Genomic DNA, 11,683 nt, shown 5'->3' with positions numbered 1-11,683 from the left:
CTGTACCCTGGAGTCAGAGACCTAATTCCTGTTTTCAAATCTGCACCAAGGCGACATCACAGCAAGACTTTGCTGTCTCATTGCCTCCGAGGCTGTCCACCTTCAAAGGGGGAAGAGTTCATCTCCTTTCAGTTCATGCCCGGTCTCTCTCTGCACAGCAAACAATGTACATAGATAGACCAAGCGCTCTTCAGTGCTGTGAACAAAACCTGTCTCTCTCTCTCTCTCTCTCTCTCTCTTTCTTTCAATCATTTTATTGGGGACTCGTACAACTCTTATCACAATCCATCTATCCATGCATGTGTCAAGCACATTTGTTGCCATCATCATTTTCCAAACATTTTCTTACCACTTGAGTGCTTGGTATCAGCTCCTCGTTTCCCCCCTCCCTCTCCGGTTCTTCCTCCCTTCCTCATGAACCAACAAGACTTTTCTTGACTGCTTGTACACCTTAGCACAACTCCCTTTCTTTGAAACAACAAAAGTCAGTATTCTTTGAGTAGCTAAGTCTTATCTGTTCATCTCAGTCAGATTTGGGGCGATTCTCATTTGATTTCCAGCTGCCTCACCTTCGTTCATTCGCTCAAGCCAGTGGTTTTCAACCTGGGGGGTGTGACTATTTGGGGGGGGGAAGCGAATGGCCTTTTCACAGGGGTTGTTTAAGACCACCGGAAAACACATCTTTCCAATGGTCTTAGGAACCAAGACACTGCTCCTCTCTCTCTCCAGGTGGGTCTGCCCACATGCAGATATGCTGATCTGTGAGAAAGAAGCTGTCTCAACCTTTGCTCTGAGGTTGCCATTCTACGCAGCTTGTCGCAAATCGTAGCAATGTAGTTTACTGCTGTTATATTAAGACTGTTACCCATGCTACACCATGCTTCAAGACAAAATTTCATTTATTTGTAATTAAAAATAGATATTTTACCATCTGTATATAATTACATATTGGGTTTGTGATTAATCACCATGCTTTAATTATGTTCAATTTGTAACAGTGAAAATACATCCTGCATATCAGATATTTGCATTACGATTCATAACAGTAGAAAAATTACAGTGATGAAATAGCAACAAAAATAATTTTATGGTTGGGTTCACCACAACAGGAGGAACTGTATTAAAGGGTCGCAGCATGAGGAAGGCTGAGAATCACTGGCGTAAGCATTTATTTAGCCACGTGAGCCTGCCAGGGCATCTGATTTCCCAGAAGACTCATTACAGATTAAACAACCGCAGCAAGGACAGCACAGCTCCCAGTCTCCTAGAATTCCACACTGGAGTTACGGGTTTAACCCAAGCCGCCCTGAATGCTACATTTGAGATTGTGGTTGCTACCCTGAGTCGTATTCATAATTCATCTATCCGGTGACTTCAAGGGCCCAGGAGGGGAAGCTCCATCACCACTGGACCTGATACCATTTGATAAGGTCAAGTCCTTGAACAGAATTATGGCCGGTCTGCAACTTGGAGTTTGAGAATGTCACACTAGGAGCATTCGCTGGGCAGACAAATCATGCAAGATTGATCGTTCTGCGTTATTAATCAAGGGAGTGAACCACACGACGAGTGTAGCATCTTTTCTCTTACTCGAGATTCGCCCAGATCAGAACCAGCCCTGGCACATTTAACCATTTATTGAAATTCTGACCCAGGTTGCCATAAATGGTTAATATGCTTAACCGCTAATGGAAGGTGGGTGGCTTGAAACCACCCAGAGGTGCCTCGGGTAAAGAGACTGGCGGGCGCCTTCTGGCAAGTCAGCCTGCTTTGATACACATGGAATCGCCAAGAGTTGGAGTCCATTCAATCAGTGGCAGTGGATCAACTGTTTCTTTGTATGAAGAGAGTTGAGTCTTAGCTGCCTTAGGAGGGAAACTTTGCGGAGAATGCTTGACACCACTTAGGAGACTTAACAGAGTGTTATAGGACACTGAGATCACTCGGATTCTTTAATTTTCTCTCAAGGAGCCCTGGGGGTGCAATACTGAAGCACTTGGCTGCTAGCCAAAAAGTCTATGGTTTGAACCTACCAGTCGCTCCACTGAATGTTGAGCTGCTCCTGTGAGGACTGCAGCCTAGGAAACTCTATGGGGCAGTTCGATTCTGTTCTGTAGGGTCAGCTTGAGTTGGAATCAACTCAATGACACACAAAAACAGATCTAGCTCAGTCTTTCTTATGTGGAGCATCATTTACAGTGTGGCATTTTAATCTTGCTCTTCAGGGTCAAGGAGGTCTCCTTGTTCTGTGCCTGTTATCTAGAGGGTGCATGATCTAGCTGATAACAACACCACAAAGATGCATGAAGAGAGGCCAAACAGATGTCTCTGATATTAAGAAGAACTTTTTAAAAAGTCATCTTTGATGAATTTCCTTGCAGTTAGGTTAAATAGACCCCCAAAGTAACATAAATAAAAAGATAAATTAGGTATAATAATTTTTTTAATTCCCTTAACCTATTACATGGACTAAGTAATGGGTCAGCCATGTAGAAACTGTAAAGAATATGTGCATTATTTTATATCTATATTATTCTAGAGCCCCAGGCCACTTTTGTATTGACTACACTACTCCTCACCATTTGTCTCAGTCTGAATGATCCTGCTGAGTGTAAGATGCTCAAAGAATGGAAAATGGCTGAGTTTTGGAGCCATATTATTTGATTTCTTTGTTCTAGCAATTATTATTTGTGGAGCTGAAGAATTATTTCAAAGCCAGGAAAGTAGGTGACTGCAGTGAAGCTGATTATTGAAACCAGGATTGGAGCATCGAAGAGATTAGCCAAAAGGAATTAATTGGGCCTGCTTTTGTCCAGGGACCCAAATCAACAAGGTTTGGAAGGTCACGTGAGTGATCCAAAGGGAAGGATGGTTGAAGAAATATGTTATGTGATAGCTGATGTCAGAGGCCTTTTGGTTTTGTGAAACACATTCTAGTTTGGACTACTGGAAAGTGTTTGGGAACGTTTTAGTGGCCTAGCGCTGCCGTAAGTTATCTCACACTGGGTGACTTAAAACAATAGATATTTATTTGGTCACAGTTCTTAGGCTCAGAACTCAGAGAACTCACCCACTGCTATCAAGCTGATTTTGACTATAGGACAGGGTAGAACTGCCCCTGTGCATTTCCAAGACTATAACTCATCTTTGTCCCATAGAGCGGCTGGTGGATTCCACTGTTGATCTTGTGGTTAGCAGCTACACCACCAGGGTGTCTAGTTCTTAGGCTAGAAGGTGTCTCAGCAGGCTCATGCGCCCTCTGAAGACTCTAGGGATGACCCCTGCCTCACCTGCTCCTAGCTTTTGACATCATCTGATAGTCCTTGGTGTTTCTTGGAGTGCCTCAGTCTTCACATGACCTTCTCTGTGTTGTGTGTCCTTGCATCTGTCTCCTTATAAGGACCCCAGTGGTTGGTTTCAGAGCTCACCCTAATCCAGTATGACCTCATTCTCATTTGTCCACCTCGGCAAAGACCCAATTTCCCAATGGAGTCACGGTCACAGGTACTGGGGGTGAAGTCCTAACTTAGGACTTCATCTGCCTCTTTGGAGGACATCACGGAAACAAGCTGTCAGAACTTGGCTCCGTAGCAGGGGATCCCTGCTGACAAGGAGGAAACGATTTAGCAGCCAAGAGCAAGGCTCTCCAAGGGGTCTACAGATGTCTGAGCATACAAGGTGCATATTAGGTACCCAGGCAATACATGACTAAGTGGTTGAGTCCCAGGAACAGGAGCCAGGCACAACATACCCAAGCAGGAGGACCAAGTCCTACTACAGAACAACTGGGAAGGAACAACAATGTGGCAGTCACACAATCTGTCAACTTGAGGAGGGCATGGAGTCTAGCCTGTCAATCAGGTCGCAGCTTGATGACCTCATTTCGAGGTGTGAAAGAGATAAACAGCTCACTGGAAGCCAGATACACTCACTCCCTGAGGGACATTCCTGATGACAAGCCTGATGGAGCTACGCCGATGCAGCCAGAGACCTGGAGCTGGAGGAGCCACATGGAGACCCACGCCAGCGCTGAGATGCTTTCACCACCACTGGATTCCCAAGACTTTCCACCCACTGGCCTGTGATCTTCCTGCATTTTGGACTAGTGTCAACATATGAGGACTGGACTTATGAACTTGATATGAACTGGACTGGGATGTTTTCTTAATGTGCAATTGCTGTTTGATGTAAAGTTTTCTCTTACACACGAGTGTCTATGAATTTGTGAATTGTTAGTCTAGTGAACCCAGAATAACATAAACAAGATGGTATTAAAAATATATATATACTAATACTATACTGTACCACCCTATACTACACCACACTGCATTGCACTACACTGTACTATAAACTGTACTATGAGTTACCATGTGGAGAACACTTACTATGTTCTGGATTAAGTGCATGACTCATTCATATTTTTTATGCTCATTTAGTGGAAGAGAAATCTGAGGCCTAAAGAGAGGAAATAAGTTGCTCAAGGAGACACAATTCACAATGCCATCAAGACCATTTTACTCATAGCAACTTTACATAGGGTTCCTAGTGCTGTTCATCTTTCCGTGAGCAAACAGCTGCATCTTTCTCATGCGGAGGGACTGGTGGGTACCAAGAGACGACCTTGTGACCACTTACTTACCCAACAGTGACACCAGGCTCTTCACTAAGTAGCAGAACTAGGATTTGAGTTCGGCTTTGTCTGGTTGCAAGCACATCAATCAATCAAACACAAAAATAAAATAAAAAACCAAACCAAACAAACTAAACTGAGCTCCCTGCCCTTGATTCCCAGTCACAGTGCCTCTAGAAGACGGGCAGCGCTGGGGTGACGAATTGAGTTTAAAGCCACCAGCTGGGCCTCAGGAGAAAGATAAGGCTTTCTACTTTCATAAAGAGTTAGTCTTGGAAATCCACAGGGGCAGTTCTATGGGATCCTGTTGGGTTTCTATGAGCCAGCAGATTTGCCTAGATGACAGTGAATTTGGTTTTTTGTTCGGTGGTTTCTTGATGGGAAGAGACAGACCAGTTAGTGGTTTCGAACTCCTGACCTCTCAGCTAACGGCCCAACACCATTATGCCACTAGGGTCACATCTGACAAACACATAAGCTCCCCTTTCTCAACGGCTTGTGATGGCAGTTCACTCCTTGCAGTTCTGCATAGTTCTGAGCAGCCAGATCTACAGGAAATCGTCCCCATGGCAAGTTCTGAATTTGTGCTGCTGGCCAAACATTTTAGATCATTTCATGACACTGAAAGATACTCAAATTCGCCACCATCAAGTCGATTGCAACTCATAGAAACCCTACAGGACTGGGCAGAACTGTCCCTGTGAGTTTCCAAGAGACCCGGGAGTAGAATGCACCATCCTTTTGTTTGCAGCTGATTGTTTCTAACTGTCACCCGACGCACGACCACTCCGCCATCAGGGCTCGTTTGTGTCCTCCAAGGTAGAAGTCAAATTTGTTGACCTTTTATTGGACACACCATGCCTCTCCATACAAATGGTAGCTGCCCCTTCCTTGTTTTCCCTGCTGAAAATTAGGATATGCTCAAAGTCTTTCTGTTGTTTCTTTTCTACACTCAACAGGGTAAGACCGCACAGCCTGCCTTGGTCCATGGAGGCTCTCACATAGGAAAGCATTGGTTTTCCCTCACTGAGACATCTCTCACAGCTGAGATGCTTCATGGAACCTGCTCCTTGGAGTCCTTCCCCTTGCCTTACCTTAGGATGTGCCTCAGGGCTGGTTAGCCAGAGCACGGCAAATGTCAATCAATGCTGTTTCCAAAACAGAAGTCGATATCAAACCTGATTATGTAAAAATGACCCATTGGAGAAGTAACCCCTGCACCATTCATTGATGAAGCTCTTTATGGAAAGCTACGGCTTGTTTTCAGGCTATTAACAAAGCCTTTGGACTGCGATGAGATATTTTGGAGGAGATATTTATGATGGGAAGGAAACTCCTCCAATATCACCTCTTGGGTGAATTGCATCCCTCTAAAAGATATGCTGCAGGTGGAAGTCCCGGTAGCATCCTCAGAATAAGACCTTATTTGGAAAGAGCATCTTTGAAGTTTTGATGAAGGCACTCTGGATTCCAGTGGGTTCTAAATCCACACTCTAGAGTCTTTATAAGGAGAGAGAGATGCAGACGCACACCGAGAGGTAGGAAAGAAAGTCAGTTGCAGAGGGAGTCAGAGATTAAGCTGATGCCGCCATGAATCAAGAAACACCAGCAATTGCCAGCAACCCCCAAAGTCCCTGGAGAAGGACAGCATGCTTGGTAAAGCGAAGGGGCAGCCCCACAGAGGAAGGCCCTCTTTGGATGGACACAGTGGCTCCAACAATGGGCTCCGGCACAGGAACAATGGTGAGGATGGAGCAGGACAGTGCAGTGTTTCCTTCTGCTGTGCCTGCGGTCGCTATGGGTCAGAACTGACTCAAAGGCACCTGACAACAACAACTACAACAACCTCCCCTGGAAGCTCGAGGAAGCATGGAGGATACTCCCCTAGAGCTTTTGGAAGGAGCACGGCCCTCCTGACACCTTCATGGTGGACTTCGAGTCTCAGGAACCGTGAAACAAAGGATGCTGTATTTTTAAAAACTTATTTTATTGGGGGCTCTTACAGCTCTTATCACAATCCATACATCCATCCATTGTGTTGAGCACATTTGTACATTTGTTACCATCATCATTTTCAAAAAATATATTTTTAAATAATCATTTTATTAGGGGCTCATACAACTCTTTTCACAATCTGTACATACATCTTTTGTGTCCAGCACATTCATACATATGTTGCCATCACCATTCTCAAAACACCTGCTTTCTACTTGAGCCCTTGGTATCAGCTCCTCATTTTTCCCCTCCCTCCCTGCTTCCCCCTCCCCCTGATCCTTTGATAATTTATAAATAATTATTATTTTATCATATCTTATACCATCCGACATCTCCCTCACCCAGTTCTCTGCTGTCTGTCCTCCAGGGAGGTTACATGTAGACCTTGTCATCTGTTCCCCCTTTCTCCCTCATCCTACCTCCACCTTCCCAATATCGCCACTCTCACCACTGATCCTGAGGGGTTCATCTGTCCTAGATTCCCTGTATTTCAAGCTCCTATCTGTGCCAGTGTACATCTTCTGATCTAGCCGGTTATGTAAGGTAGAATTGGAATGAAGTTAGTTGGGGGGGGGGCAGCATTTAAAAACTAGAGGAAAATTGTATGTTTCATCGTTGCTACACTGCACTCTGACTGGCTCGTCACCTCCCCACAGCCCTTCTGTAAGGGGATGTCCAATTTCCCCCAGATGGGCCCTGGGTCCCCACTCTGCACCTCCCTCATTCACAATGCTATGTTTTTTTGTTTTGTCTTTGATGCCTGATCCCTGATCTCTTCGATGCCTTGTCATCTCACAGGCTGGTATGCATTTTCCATGTGGGCTTTGTTGTTTCTCAGTTAGATGGACCCTTGTTTATCTTCCAGCCTATGGGACCCCAGATTCTATATATTTTGATAACTGGGCAGAAAGCTGATAGTGCCCAGCTACCAAAAGATATAGCACCTGAAGTCTTAAAGACCTGAAGATAAACAAGCAGGCATCTAGCTGAGAGACAACAAAACCCACATGGAAGAAGCATACCGGCCTGTCCCAACTCGATCGCTGAGGACAAAGTGGGTGCATAAGCAAAAGTTGCAAACAAAGCTGATGGTGCCCGGCTACCAAATGATATAGCATCAGGGGTCTTAAAGACTTGAAGACAATCAGGCAGTCATCTAGGCCCACATGGAAGAAGCACACCAGCCTTCCCCGACAGGAATGCTGAAGACAAAGTGGTTGCAAGGGTAAGTGCGGTGAAGAAAGCTGATGGTGCCCAGTTATCAAAATATTTTCTTTCTACTTGAGCCCTTGGTATCAGTTCCTCATTTTTTTCCTCCTTCCTCCACCCTCCATCCTCATGACACCTTGATAAATTATAAATTATTATTATTTTTATGATGTCTGACACTGACTGCTGTCTCCCTTCACCCACTTTTCTGTTGTTCGTCTCCCTGGGAGGGGGTTATATGTCGATCCTTGTGATCGGTTCCCCATTTCTCACCCCATCTTCCTCTTCCCCTCTTGGTATTGTACTCTCGTGGTCAGTCCTGAGGGGTTATCTGTCCTGCACAGATGCTGTTTTAAGTCACCCCGTCTATGGCCACTGAGGGAACAGATGCACCACTGCCGCTCAGTGGTTAATTGAGATGGAGCGATGGGGACTTGCCTGGGAGCTCCTTCATGCTGGAAATCATCTGACATCCTCCCAGAGAAGACCTAATGGAATAAATTAAAACTCTGCTTGGTGGGTGCTTCTGCGCCAGGCAGAAATCCCTGAGACACGCCTCTCGCCCCACGGTGGAGGTAAAAGAATAAACGTTCCAGAGACGCAGTCTTTCTGCTCTGAAGAGGCTGCTCCCTCTTCTGTGCAGAGGCTGTGGAGTGAGGGCCACCTTCCTACGCCATGATGGATTACAGGGTCTCCTGGGACCAAGGCACGCACGGTCAGACTCCCAGTGTTTCCCCATGATCTCCTGGACCCGACAGCCAGTCAGCACACGGCACTCTCCCAGTCTGGCTGCCAGGCCTCTTGTGCCTTCTACTCCCCAAATAATATAATCATAAAACTGAAAGATGGGAGGTCAGCTCATCTAGCTCCCAGACTGAGGTAAGGACTGCTTCTAAATCACCCCAAATGACAACCTCCATCCCTCACAGAAGTGCTCTTTACTCAATCACCGGTGGGGCCGGAGGAAAAGGCAGGTGACTATAAAGCCAAGGTTCCTCTTCAGTGTCCCATTTGGGTGTGAGTATCATCAGTTAGGGGCAACAACACCGTGGATTGTGCCGACAACTGTCTCAGCAGTCCAGGGACTCAATGGATTTGTCTGCCGATGGTATGAGCTCCAGCCTCATCATTCTTGCTCTGACTCAAACGCTGCCTGGGGAATCCTGCCCATCAGATCCGCTGCTGGCCCCAGGGGAAAGCTTTGAGCACTCCACTAACGTAGTCATCCTATCCATTCATAAACATGAATTAGGCACTTGGGAAGTGCAAGGCAAACCCCGGCCTTTATGGTTCTCCCTCCCCCCACCCCCATCTCTTCCTTTTCTCCTCTCTTTTGAGCACTGTTGTTTGGACCCCCCAGTTACAGCGTGGCAGATGCTGTGGAGATACAGTGACAAATAACAGACAACCACTGCCAAGAGGAGCTCACGCACAGAGGGAGAGAGAGACAGATCAATAAACATGAGGCAGCGGGGTGGCTAGCCGAGGACCAGACTCCGGAGTGAGACAGCCCGGCTGTCAATCTCTGCCCCGGCTCTCATTAACCCCGTGGTGTGACCCTGTGACTGAGCACACCACTTCTCTGAGTGACTCCTGGGATGTGGAGTAGGGATCCTTCACTCATCTGTCAGTGTGACAGGCTGTGGTGGCTTGCATGTTGCTAGGATGCTGGAAGCGATGCAGTCAGTTTCTCAAATTCCAGTGTCACCCATAGTGGGCAGGCTTCAGTGGAGCTTCCAGACTAAGACAGACTTGGAAGAAAGGCCTAGAAGTTTATTTTCCCAAATGAACCAATGAAAACCCTATGGGTCCAACAGAATATTGTTTACGATAGGACTGGAAGATGAGCCCCCAGCCTGAAAGACCCTCCGATTACCCAGTGATTATGACAATACCCTGGGACATGCCAGCAATTGAGAAGGGGATGGAGGCCTGAGCATTGCTTTGTCTTCAGCAACGTTTTGTACTTGGGGAATCAAATGCGTTGACACCAACTCAATCACAGCTGGTAATAATAAAGTAGTGATGATTAGACCCAACTCCAATGGTCAGCAGGAGGATGAAATAATGTCACATTTGCAAAGCATGTAATACAGAACTTGAGGCACACGAGGGATCTTAGTCGCTGCCAAGACAGAATACGACAATGGACGTGGGTGACTTTAAAGAACAGTTCTAGAAAAGGGTGGCCAGGCAATTCTGCATTGGCTCAACAGAGGCCGAAGTCTGCAACTAGTTCAAGCTGGGATCTATCAAAGTCCTGGTTTTGAGCCTGGTTCCCAAGTCGCCAGGAGGTAACTGGAAATTACTGATCAAACCAGTGAGTTGAGGGAGAGAAGCTATGTCTTAGAATAGCGCTCCCCAAGATTATCTCCTGCAGGATCTATATGTAGGTGTTGAACCAATCACTGTCTCAGCATGGGCTTATGGGCAGGCAGGTGTGAACTCTCATTTTTGATAGATAACTGAAACACATGAAAGGGGCAAGAGATAGGCTTTTCAGCAAACGATGCTGGGATAACTGGATCTTCACCTGGGATGCTGGGATGCTGGAATAACGGATGCTGGGATAACTGGGATGCTGGGATAACTGGGATGCTGGAATAACTGGGATGCTGGAATAACTGGGATGCTGGGATAACTGGATCTTCACCTGCAGAAAAAAGGACCCATATCTCACCCCATGTACACAAATAAACTCCAACTGGTCCATAGACCTAAATGCAAATCACACAATTATAAAAACTATCACTGAAAAGGTAAGGGCAAACCTAAGGACTTTAATACAAGGCATAAGCGTGATACTCAACACAGTGAAAACATATCCGTACTATAGAAGACAAAGTAAAGACCTGGGACCTACTAAAATGATGACGTTTATGCATATCGAAAGGCTTCCCCCAGTCAACAGAGAACCCACAGATTGGGGGAGAAAAATCAATAACAATACATGACATAAAGGGTTCATTCCCCAAGTTTAAAGAAAACTATATCTTAACAAGAAAAATATAAACAATCCAATCAAAAAGTAAAAACAGATATGAATAGATAATTTACCAAAGAACATATCCAGCAACCACATGAAGCAATGTCCGTCCGTGATCATCAGTAATAAGGAAAATACAAATTAAAACAACAAGGAGATGCCACCTCTCACTGACCCTTTGCACAAGATTCAATAAGATGGACAATCCTGCTCTCAAGCTGCGCGGTCTCTCCGACGCAGGACTGTCCCAGCCCGGGTGAGTGGGGGGTTGGCGCTGACGCCACAGGACACCCGGGAGCCGGGATATGGCTCGTGGGCAGCAGAAGATCCAGTCTCAGCAGAAAAATGCCCCAAAGCAAGCTGGACAAAAGAAGAAACAAGGACATGACCAAAAGGCTGCTGCCAAAGCTGCTTTAATATATACCTGCACTGTCTGTAGGACACACATGCCAGACCCTAAGACCTTCAAGCAACACTTTGAGAGCAAACATCCTAAGACTCCACTTCCTCCAGAATTGGCTGATGTTCAAGCATAAAGTTATTTACAGGTGAATTCATGACACCTTTGACTCTTCTACGGTCTCAGACCTTAGGTAACAAGCCTGCAGCTGCTTTTCTAACAAACTATTGATCAGCAAAAATAAAGGGGCTACAGAAACACTCATTTTTATGCTATTCCCTTTTGGGCTTCATGCAAAGACAATTCTGTGTAAATGTACAGTTGACTCTGATTTGAAAATCTAAAAATCAGTCCATCCTTGTTAAAAAAATTTTTTTACAATTGTAATTATATTGATGTTCATATTGTGTAAAATAACTCATTTAATAAAGTAGTACTTTGATTTTACAACATCACAGGATAA

At 45.5% G+C, this 11,683-nt stretch overlaps 1 pseudogene; it reads left to right on the top strand.

The window, feature by feature from the left end:
- The first annotated feature begins 11,125 nt into the window (after positions 1–11,125).
- LOC142437489 (zinc finger protein 706 pseudogene) lies at positions 11,126–11,373 on the top strand (annotated as a pseudogene).
- The last annotated feature ends 310 nt before the right edge of the window (positions 11,374–11,683 follow it).

This window comes from Tenrec ecaudatus, chromosome 1 (genome assembly GCF_050624435.1).
Source record: "Tenrec ecaudatus isolate mTenEca1 chromosome 1, mTenEca1.hap1, whole genome shotgun sequence".
NCBI classification, from domain to species: domain Eukaryota; kingdom Metazoa; phylum Chordata; class Mammalia; order Afrosoricida; family Tenrecidae; genus Tenrec; species Tenrec ecaudatus.
Note: the sequence above shows the minus strand (reverse complement) of the source record. Positions and strands in the feature narration are given on the sequence as shown.